At 47.4% G+C, this 19,131-nt stretch overlaps 1 non-coding gene across 1 annotated transcript; it reads right to left on the reverse strand.

Moving 5' to 3' along the window:
* Window positions 1–18,857: 18,857 nt before the first annotated feature.
* On the reverse strand, window positions 18,858–18,929 carry TRNAW-CCA (transfer RNA tryptophan (anticodon CCA)). Its single transcript has one exon. It is a non-coding gene; the product is annotated as a tRNA-Trp (tRNA).
* Window positions 18,930–19,131: the final 202 nt, after the last annotated feature.

A 19,131-nucleotide genomic window follows, 5' to 3' on the forward strand; every position in this document is an offset into this window, starting at 1 on the left:
TGTTGGTCCAGGTGTGTATGTGGGAGGGTGGGGCTAGTCTTTTTGTTGTGGTGGAGTGGCCCTGTCTGAGCATCTGTGATGTTCAGGTGGGAGCTTAACAGTCAGGCAGCCAACAGGGGAGTTTTCCCTCTTTTCCTGTATTAGGGAATCTGATATGGTCGAGCCCACAGAATGGGGACAATAAGAAGGATGACCATGACTGCACGTGCAGCTCAGGCCACGGTTTACAAAACTCTCCCATAGGCACCATCTCCCTTGCAGGGCAGGAAACTGAGGCCCAAGGAGGTTAGAGTAACTCCAGGCCACTCAGCTGGTAGGTTGAGTGGAGTAGGCAGGAAATCCACCCCAAGTCAGAAATTTACATACATGCAGTGTCTGGCTGTTTCTCTGCAGGTTACCGAACCCAAAGCAGATGCCTCTGGGCAGACTCAGGGTGGATGACCATCACTCCTTCCTAAAGGGCTTTCCTCCTGGCCCTGAGAGAAAAGCAGGTGAGGGGGGAACAGGGAATAGAGGGGTTGTTGATGGTGGGGTTGGTGAACCGTTCCCTCAGTGGAAGCTTTGAGGCTCCCCTTTGTGGTTGTCACGTGAACTGCTGGCCCAGGCCTGGCTGAGGCAGGTGTGGGCAGCAAGGTCCCCTCCAGGGCCCCAAGTCAGGCAGGCCCTGTGCCAGGCACACCATAGTCAGCGGCTCAATTGACCCTCAATCCATTGGCCTGCGAGCTGGGTGTCCTCAGCCCATAATAGAGATGATAAAACAGAGCTGAAGTCAGAGTTTACCCAGGAAAAGAGTGCTGAAGCTGGGCATTTAGGCCTCGCCTCGTCCAGTGATGGAGCTACGGGTATCACACAGACTCCCCTTCCGAATTCTCAATTTGTAAAGGCTGTTTACAGCTAGACTGTGGGACTAAGAAGTAATTTTTGGACTTGATAAAGGGCTTCCCAGTTTTATAAAGTGTTTTCACATTCTTTATTTCTTGTAGGCCTCACAGAACCCTATAAAGCAGGTTCATGAGGCATGATTATCTCCACTTTACAACCAAGAAAACAGGTGCAGAGATAACAACAGGTAAAACATAATAATCGTCATCCTAGTTATTAATGTTTACCGTGTGCCAAGCTCTGTGCTAAGTGCTTTGCAATTGTTACCTTGTTTAATACTCAAACAACACTGATACTGTTCCCATTTTACAGAAAGGATGTGAAGGCACAAAAATGGGCACAGTTCAGGACCTAGAGCTGCAGTCTGACTTTGGAATCCAAGCTCTTCCTTACCACACCGTACTGACACTTGTGACTCACTATGGACCACCGGTCTGGTAAAAGATGGACAGGAACTGGATTCTGCCTTCTCTGATGCCCTGGGCAGTGTTCTTTCTACCACATCACACTGGCTCTGTTGTCCTCTTTCAGCATCCGAAGGTAATAATACAGGTGAAAACTTAAAAAAAAAAAAAAAGAGAAAAACAAGTTACACTCAGTTCTTTGAGGAGAAAAAAAAAGTATTGGCAAGATGAATGAGGGTATGATGAACTGGGAGATTGGGATTGACATATATACACTAATGTGTATAAAATGGATCACTAATAAGAACCTGCTGTATAAAAAAATAAATAAAATTAAATTTAAAAAAAAAGAGATGGATGAGGGTAGACTCAGGGCACTGGGGAGGGGTGTTTGATGGGTACACTGCCAGAGGGGAAGTTTGGGCCGTGCTCCAGGCCAAGCTCACGACTTAGCCTGGTTGTATCTCCCTGGAGTAGGGAGCACCCTGTTTGTAATTCCACACTAGTTGCTGTACGTGCTGTCTGTCTCCCTGAGTATTCTTCTAAAGCTTCTCTGTGCCAGTGGGCCGGTCTCTCTGGGGAGCCGTGGTTTCAAAATTGCAGTGTCTAGAGCTGCACTGTCCAATGCAGTGGTCACAGGCCACACGTGGCTGTGGAGCACTGGTGATGTGGCTAGTCTCAATTGCACTGTCATGTAAGTATAAAATATTTACCAGATTTTTTTAAGACTCAGCATGAAAAAAAAGAATGTACCATATCTCATTCATAATGTTTATATTAATTACATGTTGAAATGATAATATTTTAGAGGTATTGGGTTTACTAAAATATTTTGTTAACATTAATTTTACCTGTTTCTCTTTACTTTTAAAATCACTACTAGAAAATTATGTGTGTGGCTCTTGCTGTTGGACACTACTGGAAGGCATTGATCTAAAGCTTTTGGTACTGGTGGAATGAGTACTTTGGTACTGAGCTTTTGGTACTTTTGGAATGTGCTTTGTGCTTTGTGCTTTGGTGCTTGTGCTTTGTGCTTTGGTACTGAGCTTTTGGTACTTTTGGAATGAGTACTTTGGTAATGAGCTTTTGGTACTTTTGGAATGTGCTTATGACATCTGTCGGAAGCCAGACACTCCTCAGAGCTGTCCAACGGGGAAGGCCTGTTTGTCCCACCCTCTGTGAGGTGTTGGAGGTGGCCAGGGGCGGATGGGGGTTGGGGAGAGGTGACCTTAAGGCTTTGTCTCTCTGCCAAATGGGCAAAGGGAAAAGTTCCTGCAGCCCAGTGGCAGGGGAACAGAGGAGCAGCACGTTTTCTGTGTGAACCACCCTGCTCAGTTGGCAGGATCCCTTGGTTTAAACTCATGTTACAGTATACTCCAGCAGCTATGAACTCATTTCAGTTCCTAAGATTCTAAGCTTTTTCTGGTCTTGGCCCCTCCCTCCCCTCCCCTCCCTCCCCTCCTCTCCCTACTTGGCTGTCTCTTTAGATGGCAAGTGGGTTCTACACAGAGACCCCCTGACCCTCTCAGCTGCATTAGGTTCTCCCACTGCGTCAATTCTCTCAGTCCTTTATTTCCTCTTCACAGGACCGGTCCCACTTCACCACCACCCTCTTGGACATAGAGTGTGTTTGATGTCTGTCTGCTCATTAAACAGAAACATCATGAGCGCAGGGACTGTGTCCGTCCACTCCTATGTCCTGCTGCCAACATGTTCCCCTTATAACAGGGAAGAACAAATCTCACTCCATATCAGATGTTTCTTTTACTTTAACCTTTGTATTCTATTGCTTTTGCTTCCGGTTAAGAATGTTGCCTATAGCCTGAGATACATAGGATAGCCCGTTCTCAAGACTCTGACCTTTAAAGATATAACACTTTGCCATCCCTATAGAGATAAAAAGTTGCAGAACAGAGAATGACATTTGTCTTGTTGGAGGTTTACAGGAACCTTTTGACCTGACCTACATGGACAGCTGCACGTTTACCTTGTCGTCATTTCCTGTGGCAGCTCCCAAGGGAGCCGCGGTCACCCTCAGGCTATGGAGCACAACCCCAGCTTGGGAGGGGCGGCCACTGCCCAAGGTCACCACGTGGTGAGTGCCTGAGGGAAGCCGGGCCTGGGGGGGGGGGCGGTTCGCACACCTGGGGCCTTCCTCCTCACTGAGGGCGGGCCTCCCCTTCCTGTGTCCCTCTCAGAGGGGCCGTGGTCACAAGCCCAGCTTGACCCTGTTCTTTGGGAGATCCCATGCTTCTTGGGATGTGGTATCCAAGCCCTAAAACTCTCAAAGTGTTTGTGCTCATCTTGGGGACCCCCTGCAGGGCCAAAGGGAGACAACCCAGGGGGCCAGGCGGCTGGTGGGTGCAGGCACTGGGTGCAGGGGTGGGGGGCACTGAACCTCAAGCTTGGGGCTCCTTCCCACCAGATGGCAGAGTGGGAGCAGGAAGCAGTTCTGCTCGGAAGGGTCCAGAAGCCGGGCAAGGCTGGGTGGACTCAGCAGTCGCCCAGCAGGTGTCACCCTCCCTCCTCTCCAGGCCGAGACCTGGGGGCCTGCACCCTGTTCTGAGGCACTGCTCACCTCACCTCTCAGGGGGAAGGAGCCAGTGAGGAGAGCACTCAGGTGCAGAGACAGACAGACAGACAGACTGGCAGAAAATAAGTTTGACAGGCAGGAGCAAGAGTGAGCGAAAGCCAGGCTTCAGGAGAGAAAATGCTTGCCTTGAAAGGACTTCTGCTAGAGAAAGGCTGAAAGGGATGTTCTGAGGGAACATTTCAGAAGAACAGCTGAATCCATTCACCGAGCACCCCTCCTGCCCCCACACGATCAGGAGCCCTTTGCAGGCAGACCTGAAGTCACGCACCTCTTTTAACGCAATGGGTGCACACCTCAAGCCCTGCTTTGCTAGGCTTCTGCCTCGCACCAAAACACACAGAGACGATGGTGACATTGACTCATCGAGTTTGCCAAAGACAAGGAAAATGGTAAAGCACAAGAACAGACAAGGAATCTGCTGAAGACAGAGGGAAGCAGAGATCCGATGAGGGAAGAGGGACACAGAAGTTAAAAGCCCCAATGGGGAGGAAAAATGTGAGGCCATGAGGTCCACTAGGCCACTCTCCAGGGCCCTAGGGAACATCCAGGGCGAGGGGCAAGGCAGCTGGACAAGGGGGCCAAGACTTAATCCTGTACTGAATGGATTTTTCGCTAGAGGCCCCCATGGAAAAGCTGCCTGAATAGCTTTGAGAGTCCTTGGATTCAGCTCTGCACCTAGGACCCCCATCCCAAGGGTGGTCATTGGACACACCACACTGTGGGTGACCAGACTCCAGAAGGATACCTGCTCAGGTGACACCTGGGCTGGAGAAACAGTCAGACAGACCTTCAGAAAGGCAGGCAGCTGGCACACAGAGGATTCGTGAAACTGCTCATTCTTCTCTGTCTTTATTTACAACTGCTTTTCCCCTGACTCTCCGTTTGCTGGGTAACCGATTCTGAACAATTCATATGGGGCACACAGGCTGGCACTGGGGCTCATGGATGATGTCATTAGGAGCCTCACTGTGACCATAGGGCACACACTGCATCTTCCCTGCACAGTGAGTCAGAGCCATACGTAAGTTGACCGTCTGTGGCATGGACAGCTATTTTCGAAACACTTTCAAGTCATTGTTTCAACCCTCCCTCTAACTGTGTGTGAGAAGCAGGGCTGGCTGGCTGGAGGGCTAAGCCCACGCGTGTATGCCCGTTTCCCACTCAGCATGATGAAACGGAGGGACCACATCCTCCCTAGGACCTCTCCAGGCTATACACCTATTGTGCTTGCCTGCTGTTTGCCTGACCACCCAGTTCTAGCAGATTTATCAAATTCTCTTGTAGATACACTACATGGAACCCTGAGCTGAGGCTGGGGCTGGGGGGTGCAGAACTTTGAATCCCAGAGATTCAGTCTGGAGGCTTTCCAGAGACACATCTATGTCAAATCCTGGGAGGGATGAAAGACAGTGGACCGAGGAAAAGAAAGAAGAGGTAGAGAAAAAAAAAATGAGAAAGAAAGAGAATTTCCAGGTAATATAGGCAATGAGAAAGTCTAGGGGCACCCTCCTGGTACAGAACACCTAAGATGCTGGATAATTATTTAACAACACCTTTTAAAATAAATGACTGGGGGACTTCCCTGGCGGTCCAGTGATTAAGACTCTGCGCTCCCACTGCAGTGGGTGCAGGTTCAATCCCTGGTCGGGGAACTAAGATCCCACATGCCGTGTGGCGTGGCAAAATAAAATAGAGTAGAATAGAATAGGATACAATACAATATAATACAATACAGTAAAATAAAATGAAATATATAATACTGATGTGGCAGAAAAGCAAGGGAAAACCTTAGAGCCTGGGATGCAAATCCAGAAAGGTGAGGGCAGCCGGAGCCTTCGTCGCCCTGGGCACCCTGTGGTGCCTCAGGCCAGGAGCCTGGTCTTCATGGGTTGTGCCCCTGGAGCAAGGAGGATGGAGACAAAGTCTGGGCTGGGAAGGGTGGGAGCCTTGTCTGAGGCCCACACAAAGCAGGATTCCACAAAGGGCAGCCCCCTCAATGCCTGTCTTAGCTGTGTCCCTAGAAAGCAGAGGCTGAGGCAAAGCCTGTGTAGTAATGCCGTATTGGGATGTATGAGTCAAGGGAACAAAGTGAAGGAAAAAGGAAAGTGAGGCTGGGAGAGGAAAAGCAGTATAAAGTGGTTTGTTCCTGAGCTGGCCACAGCTTCACAGAAAGTACACTGGTCACCAGGTCATGTGGGACCTCTGCCAGAGACCCAGGGAACCTCTGCCTCTTAGAACAGTTACCTACAGGGACAAAGGGCAAGCAGTTTAATCCTCAGCTCTTTGTCTTCTCTTAAGTCTCTTTGGTCCACATTTCCCCTGCGGGGCGTTCACTTCCCTGCATTTCTGGGTTGTGTAACCTGGGTTCTCGGGGCAGCTGCTGGGAAAGCCAGACGCCCCATGGATGCAGGCAGGTCAGACCTAGAAGCAGAGCTGTCAAGTCTCCCAGTGCGGTGGACATGACGGAGGCTGCCCTATAGCCTTCACGTCATCCCTGGGGAGGCTAACACACCAGCAGCACTAGGAACTGAGGCTGGGAAGGCGGAAGTCTAGACTTAACAATGGCAGAGACCGTATGGGCCACCACTGGGGCACTGCGGCTAGGAAGCAGCCAGTGTTCAGAAGGCCAGCAGGGCTGAGCAGTTCTGGGGAGGCACATAAGCTGGGTCCAGTATGGAAACAGCTGGGTCCATAGAGATGGAAACAGACGGTTGATTTATAAAGGGCTATTTACAAAGGTACGGGCAAGTAGAGGCACCACAGGGACTAGTGTAGTAACCTAGTCCCACAGCATAATGGCAAAATGAACTGCTACCACCTTTAGGCTTTAAAGGACAAAGGGAAGGAGAGGTTTCCAGAACTGGATGGAGTCATGTACAGTAGATTACCTTGAGAGGAGCAGGGATCTTGGAGGGAGGAACCTAGTCAAGCTGAGGCAGCTTCACAGGAAGGAATCCAGAGGATTAAATACCTGATGTGGTCCAAATAGATCCAAATAGGCAGAGCAGGGTGGAAAAGGGTTTACTCTAGAGGGGTAAACTGAAGCTGTCTGGCATCACCATAGGTAAAATTCCAAGTAATACGAGTTCACAATCAAAAATCAAAACACACATGGAACTGAGCCAGCATGGATCAGAATTAACCAAAAACATCAAACCTCAAGACCGGACCCATGAGGACTTTGGATACAGAAATTGTAAATAAAGACTATAAAATGAGTATATTAATATATTTAAAGAAATAAAGAAAGATAATGGGATATGATGAAATACAAGGCCATGGAAAGTAGTTTGCGTGATATAAAAACCAGTAGACGTTCTGGAAATAAAAAATACAAAATGACTGAAAATATAAAATGCAACAGATGAGTTAAGGTTAAACTCAGGAGAAGAAGAATTTGTGAACTTTAAGAAAGATCTGAAGATACTACCAGAATGCACTGCAGAAGAACAAAAGGGGAGAAAATATGAAGGAAGGTTAGGAGGCATGGTACACAGAATGAGGAAGTGTGAGCCTGTGTCTAACAAAAGTCTCCAAAGACTGTGGTGGGCAGACTCGAAGATGGTCCAATTATCCCCCCTCCTGCTATTCGCACCCTTGTGCGATCCCTTTCTCTTGAGCTGGGCAAGACCTGCAACTGGATTCTAACCATGGGATATGGATGTGGCAAAGGTGATGGGATATCATTTCTGTGAATTACGTCACAGTAGATTGTACTGTCTGTCTTGCTAGCAGACTCTCTCAATACACTCTTTCCCCACAGGGTCTGATCAGGAGCGGCAGCTGGTGCATCTTGGAAACTTGTCATAGTCTATGCTTGAAAGTTCAAGGACAGAAGAAGGTGAAAATCACCTCAATTTCAAGGTGTGATGAGCAGCTGTTTCTCAGTGGGGAGGGGAGAGGACAACACAAGACATGGGTAAGATGTCCAGTGCCATCTCTAATGTTTAGGAACCACGAAACAAACAAAAGATTGAAAAGGATGAAACGGTCATACTTTGAAAGAGGGTCTGAAGAGCAGCAGGATGGGGTGCTAAGCCTGAGATTTCCAACGCCAGGTGCACACACAAACTTTCACTCTCTGGTATAAAAAACAAATCATAGCAATGAGTTGACAGCTTATTAACAGGTGGGATTCCACTCCATCCACGGGCCGTTGTTAATATCATTATGGCAGAGTGCCATTGTTGAGGTGTTACCGAACCAAACTTGGGTCCCCTGGCTCCTGTGCAGTAAAGCCAGTCTGCTGACACTGGGTTGTGGTGAAGGAAAGTGCAGTGTTTATCATAAGATGCCAGACAAGGAGTCTGGGGCAGCTAGTGCTCAAAAAACCTGAACTCCATGATGGGTTTCAGGGAAACATTTTTAAAGGCCAGGTGAGGGAGGGGACGTTGAGGGGTATGTGATCAGCTCGTGCACAATTCTCTGATTGGCTGATGGTGAGGTAACAGGGTGGTGTCACAGGAGCTAACATTATCAATCCTCAGGCTCCAGTAGGTCTGGGGCCTACGTGTTCTTGGCCATCAAGTAGTTAACTTCTTCCATTTGGTGGTGGTTTTAGCATTGTAAAACCACTCAGGAGGGCTTCCCTGGTGGCGCAGTGGTTGAGAATCTGCCTGCCAATGCAGGGGACAGGGGTTCGAGCCCTGGTCTGGGAAGATCCCACATGCCGCGGAGCAACTGGGCCCGTGAGCCACAATTACTGAGCCTGCGTGTCTGGAGCCTGTGCTCCGCAACAAGAGAGGCCGCGATAGTGAGAGGCCCGCGCACCGCGATGAAGAGTGGCCCCCGCTTGCCACAACTAGAGAAAGCCCTCGCAGAGAAACGAAGACCCGACGCAGTCATAAATAAAATAAATTAATTAATTAAAAAATAAATAAATAAACTCACTTTAAAAAAAAATTAAAAAAAAAAAACCACTCAGGAAATGTGCAGCAAGTACTGTTATCTAGGTGCTTCAGAGGGGAACTGAAGCAGAGGACTTGTGGGGAGGGGTCTGTCCTGGGAAGGCCCCACAGGGTCCTGCTCAGTTACAGAGAGAATATAGTTTACAAAAGCAAAATCTTCTCCCAACCCAGAAAACTTCTCCACAAAGGTAGCAGAGGAAGAAAGCTGTTTTATTATTGAATATACTATATTAAACCAGAATGTGATCGCATAACAGACAATCCGCAAAGAGATTGCAAAGATGGAAAGTAATCGCACCCCCCTACATAGCCAAGCAGATACAGCCCGTTACACACACTTTCTCAAGGTGAACAATAACTAGTCCCCTAGGAAGAGGAGCAGTACCTTTTGTCACACGTAGTTGGTTCCAAATTTACCTAAGTAATCGGGGAGACCCCTTGTGTTGGCTTTAATCAGAGGAGAAACAAACTTCTCATTGCAAATTGGAACAGAGACTACCAAAGTTAGGTTCTTATCCTCCCACAGAAACTGGGAGATGGTTTGCGTTTCAGAAAGATGGCTCCCAGGTCCTCAGGAAATGATCCTCAGTTATGAGGTCATTATAAAGATTTATGTACATTTGAAAAGAACAAAGAAATTCTGAAACAAAAGGGAGGGGGAGAGAAGTCTCCTCCCTTATTTGCAACAAGGAGAGTTAACCCTCTATTTTTATTCTGTATTTTATCTTAACACCATCCAGTGTATTTTCTGTGGCCATTTTTCCCCTCATAGTTGACAACATATATGTACTTTGATTCGTTAATTCCACATTTAAGAATCCCCAGGAGATGTTGAAACATGTTTTTAAAATGTATGTTCAAGTGTACTTTTACAACATTATTTACGATAGAAAAAAAAATTGAAATCAACCCAAATCCCAAATTCCAAAATAAGGAAGCAGTTGAAAAAAGTTAGAGACTTCTGTATGATGAGGCATTATGCATTAAAATGGCATTTATGAGGAAGTTTTCAATGACATGAAAAAACCCCTAGGACCTAGAAGTCTGTATACAGTGTGTTGTCAACTATGAGGACCTGGGAGCCATCTTTCTGAAATGTAATATGAGCTTAAAGGAGGTGGGAAGGGTAAGAGAACTAAATCCTCAACTTCCTCAACAGCAAATCAACAGAAAATAAAAGTTATGAATTGAGAAATAGCAGGATAAGCCTACTATTTAGAAATTTTGATGGTAAATACCAGAGGGGGAAAAACAACTAAAAGTATCTTTGGTGATCCTTTTTGGAGTGGGGGGCTAGTGTGTGGGGGGGGACAAGGGGCAGCTATATTTTGTTATGAACTTTGAATACTGTTTAAATTTTTTGCATATATTATAGGGCTAAAAGTAAAAATTAAGTACAATTTAAAAATCCCCTGCATACCACTCTTCCCCCTGACCCTTGAAAAAACATATGAACTTTTCCGTATTTCATAGGTCAGAAAGCTATTTTTATTTCTGTTCTGCTGTTTTTCTGGAAATGAAACTATTTTGATGTTCTCAGTGAACCCTCTGACTCATACCTGGAGAGGTATTAGCATTTACGACCTCAGAGATTTCTACATCTCTCCTGCTCATATGAAGGACTCTGTGGTCCTCCTCTCCCTTCTTTGAATTTCCCACCTCCTGGCAGTTATCAGGGGCTGAAGAGAAAGCCTATTCCTCACCAGATGGTGGGCAGTGTTTTGGTAAGAGTGTTGAGATATGACTTAGTTATAAAGGAGTTGGTTAGGGTAGGGTTGTGATCTGTAGCAGGTTCCCTGGTGTCCCCTGAAACCTAACATTTTCACAGAACTTTGGTGCCTGGGTTTAAGCTGATCTTCCCATTTATTAGCTCTGTGACCTTGGACAAGTTACTTAGCTAATTTAAGCTTCTGCTTCCTCATTAACAAAGTGGGAAAAATAGTAGAAACCCATCCTTCTTAGAGTTTTGGTGATAATTAAATGGGACACTCTATGTGACCATGTATGTAGTGTACCAAGTTGGAGTGTTCAATACATTGGCTATGATCAGTATTATCTATTAGAACAATGTTGACCCTCTGCAAATCATGCCGTTAGCCTGAATGGTACTGAAAATAACTCAGTTCAGTGTGTGTGTGTGTGTGTGTGTGTGTGTGTGTGTGTGTGTGTGTGTGTAATTTCCCTTGAGACTTTCTCTTTGACCCATGGGTTATTCAGAAGTGTGTTGTTTACTTTCCAAGTGTTTGGAAATTTTTCTGTTATTGATTTCTAGTTAAGTTCCATTATGGTCAGAGAATACACTCTGTATGATTTAAATTCTTTTAAATTTGTTGAGGTTTATTTTATGGCCCAAGATATGGTCTCTATTAGTATTTGATCTTTGAACACTTAAAAAGAATGTGTATTCTGCTGTTGTTGGGTATTCTATAAATGTCAGTTAGATCCTGTTAGTCAATGGTAGAGTTGAGTTCTTCTAGATCCTGATTTTCTGTCTAGTTGCTTTATCTATTGTTGAGGGAGGGTTGTTAAAATCCGCAATATCATTGTTGCTGTGTCTTTTTCTCCTTTAGTTTATCAGGTTTTGCTTCATATATTTTTCAGCTCTGTTGACTGGTGCATACACATTTACAGATGCTGTATCTTCTTGGTGGATTGACCCTTTTATCATAGCATCTGTAAATGTGTATGCACCAGTCAACAGAGCTGAAAAATATACGAAGCAAAACCTGATAGAACTAAAGGAAAAAAAGACACATCAACAATGGTAATTGTGGACTTAACAACCCTCCCTCAACAGTAGGTAAAGCAACTAGACAGAAAATCAGGATCTAGAAGAACTCAACTCTTTTGTAATAACAGGAAGAAGATCCTAAAGAAGCAGCATGGTTAATAAGCAGTGGGTGCTTTTTCTGTACCCAACAGCCTAAGACATAGCTATGAACTCATTTTACAGGTGAGAAACTTGTGCACTGGGTCACAGTGTGGCTGAGCTGGGATTCAAGCCCAGGTTGAGAGCACCTGAAGCCGTGATTCTTCATTCCCATCTCTTTTCTTATCCATTTGTCTCTTTCCAGTCACTCATTTCTGGTGAAACCTGTGTCCTTTCATGTCTGTCCCCTGGCAGCTGTTCACAGCAAGGCCCTGTAAGGTGGAGGTTAGAGGGACCCACGCTGGAGCCGCGCTGCCTGATTCACATTCCTGTCTGGATTAGCCAGGTGACCTCAGCAAGTTACTCAACCTCCACTCCCTCATGTTCTTCACTTACAAAACAGGCATAATAACGGACTTGCTTCATAGAGCTGTTAGAAAATTAAGTAAACTGATATTTGTAAAGCTCCTAGAACAATGCCTGGCACAGTCAGTATTAATTAAGTCCTTGCTGTTATTCCTTCCACAGCATTACACAATCGGTCCCTTTTCCTGGAACCATCTTTCTCCATTGTCAACCATATTCAAGATTTTTTTTTTTTACATTTATCTTGTGGCTTAGAGTGCCTCTGGCCCACTGTCACTTGTCACCAGGTATATGTGTATCCAGTTTGAGAAACGGGAATGTGTACTGGGCTGAGCAGGAAGCCTGGACTCTCACAGGTGCTCAGTAAATGATTACAATTTTGAGCTATAAGGGAAGAGGACTCCCTTTAATTCTCATAAGAGTTCTTTGAGGGAAATCCATATTTGTTATTCCCATTACAAGTGAGGAATGTGAGGAAGAAGGAGGTTGAATAATTTTGCCCAAGGGCGTATGGCTAATCATAGGTAGGGTTTTGATTTAGACCATCTGGCTCCCGTGTGTGTCCCCTCACCCCTGCCTTACGCTACCTCCCCGGGAAATAGCCTGTGCAGGACGGACCAGAAAGTAGACAGTGTCACCCGGGTGGGGATTGTCAAGGAATGAGTGACTGGGGAGAGTGAGGAAGCTATCACTGCAGTTCGAGTGAGAGATACTGTGGATTCGGATATATTTTGAAGGTGGAAGCAACAAGACGTGCTAATGGATTGGAAGTGCGGGGTGAGGCAAAGAGAGGAGTTAGTGGATTATGTTTTTGGCTTGAGCAACTGGGGATGTAGATGTCATTCATCCAGAGGCAAATTCCACCAGGTTTGTGGAAGGTGAATCAAGAATTTTATGTGGGATACATTTCACTTAGATGCATCAAATGGAACTGTCGAGTAGGCTACTGCATGTACAAATCAAGTTCAAGAAAGAAATACAGGCTAGACTAGAGAAATTAATGTGGGCATGACCAGCCTGTTGATGGTATTAAAGCCATGGGAATGAGTGACTGCACCTAGTTGGGTGGACAGAGAGGAGGAGAGGTCCACGGGCTGAGCCTCCTGACACAGACTGAACTTGAGTAAGGGGTGGCAGTGTGTGAAACAGCTGTTTTGATTGATTCTAGTTTTTCAGTGAAATCAGAAGCAAGACCATTGATTGGCTGAGAATGGGGACAGAGTATCGGGGTGAAATGGTTGTTTGGGAGGCTGGGAGGCTGAGTTGATCAGGGACATTGAGTAGAATCGCCCGGCAATGAGGAAAGCCAGCTTGAGGCTTGTTGTCAGGAACTAAGTGCAACTAGGCAGGAGGTAATGTGTGTTTCAACCAGGAGCTGCTGAGTGGAGCAGACAGACGGTGGGCTTAGGAGAGCTGAGGTTCAGGTGGGTGAGTGTGAGAGAGAGAGATGACGGGAGGTTCCCTGAATCAGCCTCCTTTCTGCTCCCCGAGACCTTGGTCCTATTTTCAATGCTGGTTGAGTTTTCACTGGTGCCTTCCTGGTCTCTTTGCCCCCTGTGCATCTCCCTGCCCTGCTCACCCCCTTCACCCCTCCAGGCCTCAGCCATCCTCCTCCACTTCCTCTCCTGCCCCCTCCTTCAGTTGCTCATCCTGAGGAAATCGAGCCCACAAGCCAGCTCAACCAGAAGAACTGGAACCAGCACTTCAGAAGGGCTCAGTAATAGTGACTTTCTCTATTTAACAAAGATTCCTACCTGCATGCCAACATCAGGGCTGTTTTTCTTAGAATGCAGGCTCATTGAAGTCAGAGGAAGCAGCTTGTCCACCCATCAACAAATGTGGCCCAAGGCATACTCGTTGTTAGGTCCATTGTGAGATGTGAAGGTGGTCTCTGAGCCGTTCCCTCTGCCGTCTTCCTTAAGGAGCTTGTTGTCCGGCGGCAGAGGTTGACCCAGGCGGAAAGGACTGCAGTGGACATTGGGATGTGCCCCTGGTCTCCCTTCAGACTGAAGGACTTATTCCCCCAGCTTCTGGGAGTGCTGCGGGCAGGTGGCCCCCTGCTGTCAGCCGTCTCAGGAATTGTTTTGGCTGAAGAAAGCCCCCTAGCCAAAGGTCTAGCCTGAATCAAATGACTGATCTACACCAGGTTATAAAGGCCCAACTTGGGGCTTCCCTGGTGGCGCAGTGGTTGAGAGTCTGCCTGCCAATGCAGGGGACACGGGTTCGAGCCCTGGTCTGGGAAGATCCCACATGCCGCGGAGCAACAAGGCCCGTGAGCCACAATTACTGAGCCTGCGCATCTGGAGCCTGTGCTCCACAACAAGAGAGGCCACGATAGTGAGAGGCCCGCGCACCGCGATGAAGAGTGGCCCCCACTTGCCGCAACGAGAGAAAGCCCTCGCACAGAAACGAAGACCCAATGCAGCCATAAATAATAAAAAAAAAAAAAAAAAAAAAAAGGCCCAACTTTCTCAACCCAAATTCGAGGCATCTCAGAAGGGTCATTACAGTTTCAGAGCTCCCTGGGAGGGTGAGCTGAGGCCTTCAGAGCTTCACCTCTCTGTGTCCCCAGTTCTTGCCTCGCTCTACTCCCTCTCACAGATGTTGACCCCAAGGGCACCCCTTAATCAACTCCCTGCACCCTCATCTCCCTCTCAGAGTCTGCTTCTGGGGAACCCAACTTGCAACATTTGGTGCCGGGAGTGACCCAAGAAAGCAGCCGCTAAGATGGAATTGGTTTTCTTGGTGTAGCAGTAACACCACACCAGGACTCTAAAGTAATCCCTTCCCTGAATTCCTCATTTTCTACAAATTCATAATCGCATGTGTCACCTTCTGGGCCCAAAGCCCACGTCCTTCCTCTAGTGTAAATTGTTCCCACACTTTCTCCTCTGCTCCCCCAGTCTCCAGACCACAGCCCTGTTTCATGGGTAGGCATGATGACACGGGGGTTTGTGCCTACTTCTGTCATGCTGGCATCTTGTGTTCTGGGCTGAGAGACAGGTCAGAACTCAGGGCTACCAGAGCAACTGGAAGCTGTGGGAGCAGGAATGCCAGGAAGGAGGGAGCTAAAAGCAGAGCACTGAAATCTATGAGAAAACTCCCCTCCTGGTCTTGGCCCACCTCTCCTCTATGGGCTTCTTTCTTTTTTTTTTTAATCTTTGTATCATTTAATGTTATGAAAATTCATCAGGATCAATAAGAATAGAGGTACAATATCGTTTTGAATGCCCATGTATTCCATTGTATGGATATACTATAATTTAACTAATCCTCTACTGTTGGGCATTTGGAGTGTTTCCATTTGTTGGTAAGGTTAATTTTTGTGTGTGTGGGCTTATTTCTTAAAACTGAGGGAAGACCACTTAGGATGTAATTCTGTTCCCAGTGGGAAGCAGGGCTCCAGTGTTGCCAGGACTATCCCATCTGTCGGGTTTGTTTGTGCTGTGGCAGCATGACAGGCTCGGGGCCACAGGGGAAGAGAGGGCTGCTGCCCGGGAGGAGCCAGTTTATGGTCAGGGAGACTGATGCCTAAAGGCGGGATTGCCTAAAATACCCAATCCTGTGAACTTCACTCCCACCACCTCAATGGTAGATGAGGTGACAGTTGATAAGGAGACACGGGAAATGGTCTTGGGTTCCCAAGAAGCAGACCTGAGACAAGAATTCGGGTGTAGGTAGTTTATTGGGAGGTGGTTCTGATTTTGGTGGTGAAAAGCTGGAAGAAGGACCTCGGTTCTTGTCTTCTTTGAAGAAAGAATTCAGCAAAGAGACCAAGATTGTGAAAAAGATATAAGTGTTTATTAGAAGCATGTGAAGGAACACACAGGTGAACTCGGAGTGAGTTTTGTGCAATGGGACAGCTTAGGTTGCTTAAATAGGGGCAGTCTTCCGTTTTTTTTTCCTGGCCAATCATCTCCATATCTGGTCCCGGTGTGGGCACGCATCTCTCAGCCAAGATGGACTCCAGCTGGCATCTTCTCCCTCCTTTTGTCCTTCCCCTAGACTGAGGACCTTCTCTGAGCATGTGTCAGGCCAGGAAATCCATGAGAATGCACCCAATCAGGGCCCAATGCTCCCGCTGGTATCCCAACTGAAGCATCAGCAGGAGACCAGCTGCAGCTGCTCAGCCGGGGGCCTATATATCCCCTACCTCAGTTCCAGGCAGCAGGGATGAGGAAGTCAGGACGTGAAAGAAGGAAGGGAAAGAAACTGACCTGATGTTACTGAGTAGCTTGTGCTGTGAGGACCTGAGGCCTAATCCCACTGGGGACCCTCTGAGACAGGGCCAGGACTCGGGTGACGCACTCAGCGTGCCAAATTAAGGAGGGACCCACTCTCGCACGACCCTGGTAGGTGCCGTCTAAAATTTTGCACCCTGGTGCCTCTCTTGCCTTGTCCTAGTCCCTGCCCTGCTCTGTGCAGAACTAACATCACAATCGTCCTACCAACCACTGGGAGCTGAGGCCTCTCGGCACTGACCCCATTCTCCACTGATTAAGCGTTGCCCCTGGGTTGTTAAATCTGGGCGCTTCCAGCCCTGAGGCAGGAGTCAGAGGGAGGAAGCTTCTGGTCCTCCAGGAACTGCCCACTGTAGGTGAGATGAACTCAGGTTGGCTAAGAGCACACAGGCCTGGGCATCCATAGCACCTGCAGTGGACGGAGAGGATGTGTTTAGAAACAGAGTTCAGGGAGCCTGGAGTATTTCCCTCCTCTCCCCGGGGCCCACCCCCTTCTGCTTCTTTGACGTTTGAAGCCATTAAAGGAAAATTTCAAGAGAATCCCTTGGAGGACTAGACTATGTCTCCTGGAATCCGAAGATGCCAGGACTGGTAGCCTCCTCATGCCTGTGAAGTCCTCAAGGTGAGGTGTCTCTGTGGCAGAGCAAGAGGTGGGCTACCTGGGAAGGTATCACCCAGGTCAGTGGTGGGAGTTTCTAAAGAAATGCACAGAAACGCTCCATGGGAAATAGGCAGCCTCATGCACTGCCACACGGAGGGCATCAGTGCCAGGCTGTGACCAGAGCAGCCCTGATAGACCCTCTCTGCTCTCCACCTTTCCTCCCCATCTGAACCCAGCCCTGGAGGAAGAAGGGCAGCAGATTGAGTGGGGAGGGGAGAAGGGAAGGATGAGGAGGAGAAGCCACCCACTCCCCTCCCCCAGGACAGTTTCCTCAGCCTGAGGAGGCCCAGGTTGGAGGACCAGGAAGCGTTAAGTGGATAAGAGATTGATGCTTTGATATTTTATTGGATTGAACTTTTAAAAATACGTTTAAAAAAAAGAGTATTAACAGCCAAGTGTGACTCAGAAAGGTGTGGGGTTTCCACGTAGGGAAGAATGAGTCAACAGTCAGCAGTACGGGTTTGCAGGGGCAGTGGTGGGAGAGAAAAACGTCATTTTCTGGTGTTGTCCTCCTGGGTTCATTCATTTGTTAAACCTATGTCCTCTATTCTAGCTTTGCCCAAATGTGCTAAAATGGCGCTATTTAAAAATTCTGTCTGTATTTCTAGAATTTGTTAAGAATTTGGAAGAGAGTTGTGGTTAATCGGCACACCCCCTGCCCCCACCAGCCAGTGAGGACCCGGCCCCTGTGTGCTGATGCTGCTTCCAAAGCAAGGGGACTGTTGGGAGCCGAGAAGCCACCCCAGTCGTGCCTGTTGCAGCCTCTCCCCGCAGAGAGGCCCCAGAGGTTGAGATATTGATACAGTCACAGTAGCCAAGACAGGAAGCTCTAAGAACTAGAATATTAATAGTAAGACCAGAATTGACATTCATCCAGGGCTCAGTGTTACTGCTGTCCCAGCTGCCTATGGCCAGCGTTGTTATTAAATAGCTTGAACATCATCTCTGAGAAAAGCTGGACGCCCCCCCCATGCTTGCTGATGGCTCGATGTTGGATACCAAAGGGATTCTCCTTCTCGCCCGAGGCGATAGAAGGAAGGGTCAGTCTCGCTCAGGGCTTGCAGATGTAACGTGCACACAGATCACCTGGGCTCTTGTCAAAATGCAGTCGGATCCGGAGTAGGGCCAGGATTATGCATTTCTAACTAGCTCCCAGGTGGTGTCAGTGCTTTGGTGCATGACCACATTTCCAGCAGCAAAGATCCAGAACAGTGGTTCTCCACCTTTGCTGCACATTAGAATCACATGGGGGAATTTGCAAAAAACTCAGATTCAGATTTCATTGGTCTGGAGTGGGATTCTGACCCTGATGTTTTTTAAATTCCCCTATAATTCTATAAACTGCTAAGATTGAGATATATTGATTTAGAATAAGAATCATAACTGTTATTTGTTTATTTCATAACTGTTATTTATTTATGGACGATAAATGTGGTTGAGGAGTTAATGCCTGCATGGACAAAGGATGATGATTCTCCTAATTCTCTCCAGGTGAGGGTGAAAATGCCTAGGAAGTGTCACCCCACCTGCACCCTGATAGCTCACGCCAGTGCAGGAAATGGCTGCTGATAAAATCACCCTTCCACCCCAACCTCATCCTGAAAGGCTAGGACAGCCCCTTGAGTGGATTGTGGTTGCTCTGAATTGTCTGTGCAGAAAGGAGGGGAGGGAGGGTACGTGTGAGTGTGCGTGCTCGAGAGACATCGATGCATCTGTGATGGAAATTCAGCATGAGCACATAGACCCAAATGTCCCTTGGTACATGAAGCCTTCCTCCCTCAAGTCCCACAGTTTAAAAATAGTTTTCTTCATTTGATGCGAGGCGATGATGGCAATGCTTTGAGACCAGCCACTCTGTAAAGTTCTTTATATATGTGTATATATATATTTAAAAAAATTTTTTTGGCCGCGCCACATGGCTTGCAGGATCTTAGTTCCCCGACCAGGGATTGAACCCGGGCCCCGGCATTGGAAGCTTGGAGTCCTAACCACTGGACCACCAGGGAATTCCCTCTGTAAATTTCCTAAGTGCTTTTTGTATTAACTTCCCAGGACTGCCATGATAAATTACCAAAGACTGGGTGGCTTAAACAACAGAACTGTATTCTCTCACAGTTCTGGGGACCAAAGTCCAATATCAAGGTGTAGGCAGGGCCACGCTCTCTCATCACTCCAATCTCTGCCTCTGTCATCCCATGGATTACCCCC

Source organism: Balaenoptera acutorostrata, chromosome 10, assembly GCF_949987535.1.
Source record: "Balaenoptera acutorostrata chromosome 10, mBalAcu1.1, whole genome shotgun sequence".
Lineage (NCBI taxonomy): Eukaryota > Metazoa > Chordata > Mammalia > Artiodactyla > Balaenopteridae > Balaenoptera > Balaenoptera acutorostrata.